Genomic DNA, 3871 nt, shown 5'->3' on the forward strand with positions numbered 1-3871 from the left:
TCTGCAGCAGATTCCTGTGACCTCGTTGTGTTTCTGCAGTGCTGATATTGTTTCATTCCTTCAGTTTTGGTGGTTCCAGCCTCCACCTCATTTCTACGCTGGAGGTGTCACCAGTGGGTAACGAGTTGCATTTGATGCATTTGTGTGACATCAGGTTGTTTTCTGACGCCAAGTTTTCCCATCTGGGAAACCAGAGCGACTCAAATGAACTGAAAAGCTGACTGATTGATTTGTCTCTGTTTATATTCATGTTTTATCGGCACAATTTGCATTCGGAGCGCCGTTAATATTTTTCTCCATTAGATTTAGTTAAGCTGCATCCCTCCTCATCCTTTTTAAATGGAGAGTTTGATGTGTATGAGCAAAGCAATAAATCTCAACGTTTAATCTTCAGACTTATTAGAATTTCAGTACCAGATACAATTATGCTTTCTGGGAAAATATTGCAGCAAATGATGAGAAGCGTATAAAGGAGCCGGGTTCAGCAGTCGCCCTGTTTGTCTCCCGGTGATGATGGACCACATGTTACACCTTTGACCTCGGTGTTGTGGCTCAGAGAGCATCGCTGTCACGGCAACACGCCGCCTGAGACAGACCTGTAAGGTTACCTTGAAATGGTGACCTTACAGGTCTGATGGACGAGACGACGTCTCCATGTCCTGTAATAACAGGAAGACAGAGTGCATGGGGCCAGGTGTTCGCCTGAACAAATGAAACTTTGGATTGGGGTAATTGAGCGGCCTCTGCTCCAATTATACTAACAAAACAGCATCTGCTTGATCCAAAATAATTTTATGAATGACGGGCAAAGCAAGCAAAACCAGATTTATCTGCAGTTCATCAAGTCTGCAGAGCTTAAAGCTGAAGCTCTTTATGCAACTAACAGAGTTTATTTCTGAAATATAATGTAACATTTTTAAGAACCTGCTTTGGATGAACGTCTGTTTTACATCTATAACCCTCAAAGCTTTTATTCTGACATAGTGACCAGAAGGCAGACAGTGTCTGCAGTCATTTTTTCAGTGGGATTTGATCATTTAATTTTTGTCATAATTACAAATCAAATGGATATTAGACTCTTAAATACAGTGGATATCAGTATTCACAGGGTTTACAGACCATGAAGAGCTAAAATCAAATCAACAAATAACTTTAGATCACTTCTAAAAACACTTAAGTATTTTATAGCTGAGTATTTTAATAGTTCAAACACCAAATACTTTGTGTTTTCCAGTCACATAGTAACATTTTTCAGCTCAGTCAAGTAACTTCAGTTAATATGAAAATGCTGCATGTGTAAAAAAAACTTATATCCGTATTTAATGCTATAAAATTAGCCTCTGTGTCTTTAAGAAGCTCCTACTCAACAGTGAGTCTCCATGTCGTTGGATGTTTACAACCAGAGCGTTTCAGTTTGTCCAGACCAGAAAAAAGAACCAGATGAAAAGTTTAAAAGGCTGCAGTGCCCCTAGTGGACATTAAGGTGATAACCGTCATCTACCAGGTGACTCTCAGTTGGTGGATTCAAATATTTGATATGATTCGTCTGCACCAATGAAGACTCACTCATTTTGGCATCAGGTTGCATGTAGTGGCTGCAACAGCAGGCAGCCTGGCCTATTTTCTGAATTATACACCTTACATAAATTATTTAGCAGTCTGAGACTTCAGAGCATTTAACTCTCAGCCCAAGATGGATAAATAACTTGTTGTGTTCTAAAACAGGAGAAATGCTGTAAATTTAACATCTTCATCTGTAAATGACTCAAATCAAAGAACTTTTCTCAAATTCTTGACAAATCTGCACGTTTACTCATTATTGCATTTAACTGCATGAAACTGTAGTGATGCTTCATTTTGGATCAAAAGGTGTCATCCCTCAGCAGAATGTTCTGGTTAAGTATTAGCTTCAGTCAGTTGATATGATCCCACATCGCTGTGTTTCTGTGATGAGCTCAAAGGTCACTAACCGGCTCGGTGTGTGCTGCAGTGAGACGGTGGAGTCACGGCAAACAACTGGATCAGTTTCTGGCTCGTTCCTCGTTTCACCCAAAGCCGTTTTGCTTTCCAGGATCAGAACCACAAAGATAAACGTCTACGGATTATTCCAACTTTATTTTACTGATCCTGAAACATTTTTTTAAAGAAAGAAAATAATTATTTTGTCAAATGAAATACTGGAAAAATAAATGTGATATTTTTCCTGCATTACTTCACTGCTGTAAGCTGATGGTGTGATTATTTGGGTCCGATTAGAGCAGGGGTGTCAAACTCAATTTCACCGAGGGACACTTCAGCATATTGGCCCCCCTCAATGGGCCACATTTACAGTACAGATCAGGAGTGCATCCCTGCTAAAACACCCCAGACAAAAGGTTGACTTCCCTCATTCAGTTCTGTAGAGGCTTATAATGAGTCAATGGTCCAGGTGTGTTAGAGAAGGAATGCATCTAAAGCTGCAGATGGTAGCTCTGGAAAACTAGGCTTGGGCAGCCCTAGCATAAATGTATGAAAATACAATGTTAAAAATAAATTAAACACCTCATATTGTTAAATAACTGATTTTATGTATTGAAGTTTTAAATATTACATTTGAGTTTCCATGGCCTATAAAATGCTCGGGGGCCAAATGTGGCCCGCAGGCCTTGAGTTTGACACATGTGCATTACGCCATAGAACTGCCAATTGGTAATTGAAGTAAAGTAGCTTCGATTTCAAAGAAGCCGACATTGAAGTCGATTGGCAAATGAACCATCATGAAAGAGGAAGGCTCTTGTTGTCTCACTGCACCCCAAGAGATGCATAACCTACAAAAACCATTTCTGTCTGGTTTCGAACCAGAGACCTTTTGCGTGTTAAGCAGACGTGATAACCACTACACTACAGAAACTGAACTCCTCTGCTTTGTTTCAGTTTGAGGTTCCAAAGTTGATGATGTGAGATGCAAAGCATGAAAATTTCAACTGAGGTTTGCACTCAGATGCCTGGATTCAGAGTACAGACCATGACACCACAGAACCTTGTTGACCTTTAGTAAACACCTGTGATGAATAGAACATACTAAATCTGTTTCTGTCTGGTTTCGAACCAGAGACCTTTCGCATGTAAAGTAAACGTGATAACCACTACACTACAGGAACTCATGCTCTTTGGAGTGTTCCTGGTAGATGATCCACATTTTGTTAGAGACTGATGTCAACGATGGGCATGGAGCAATGTCAAATACTCACAGATCCTCTCAGAGAGCACAGTAACTTGGTGAACAAACTGTCAGACTTATACTTTACAGTCCATAAACTAAGCCTGGGATCAAAAAATGTATTGAAGATGTCATTAGCAGAGACAAGTGGTTCTACAGAAACTTGGCTAAATGGCTATAAAATAAAATCAATACTTACAAATAAAAGATGGTTCAAAAATACAATTAACACATTAAAATAAAAAATATCTGTGAAATACAATCAACACTTGAAAATTAAAAATGGTTCAAAAATACATTCAACACTTAAAAATACAAAATCTCTGGAAAATAAAATATTATGTATGTTGTTTTGAAAAACATTGGAATATAAGCATTTTATTAAATCTTCATTGTGGTGAGATCATGTAAGTTATTCTTAAATCCATTAAAACTCAACAGTTTGTAAGGTAGGTGATTTAGCTCAGCAGGTTAGAGCACAGTGCTGGTAATGCTGAGGTCATCGGTTCAAACCCCGTATGGGGCAAATCATGTGTAAGGTCTTTCAGACAATCAACACTTCAAAATAAAGGGTTCAAAAATAAAATCACCACTTCAAAAATAAATAAGGGTTCAAAAATAAAATCTACACTTTACATATAAATAAGGGTTCAAAAATAAAATCTACACTTC

At 38.4% G+C, this 3871-nt stretch overlaps 1 non-coding gene across 1 annotated transcript; it reads right to left on the reverse strand.

The window, feature by feature from the left end:
* Positions 1–2817: 2817 nt before the first annotated feature.
* trnav-aac (transfer RNA valine (anticodon AAC)) lies at positions 2818–2890 on the reverse strand. The gene has a single exon. It is a non-coding gene; the product is annotated as a tRNA-Val (tRNA).
* Positions 2891–3871: the final 981 nt, after the last annotated feature.

The sequence above is a fragment of the Poecilia formosa genome, unplaced genomic scaffold, assembly GCF_000485575.1.
Source record: "Poecilia formosa unplaced genomic scaffold, Poecilia_formosa-5.1.2 Scaffold178, whole genome shotgun sequence".
NCBI lineage: Eukaryota > Metazoa > Chordata > Actinopteri > Cyprinodontiformes > Poeciliidae > Poecilia > Poecilia formosa.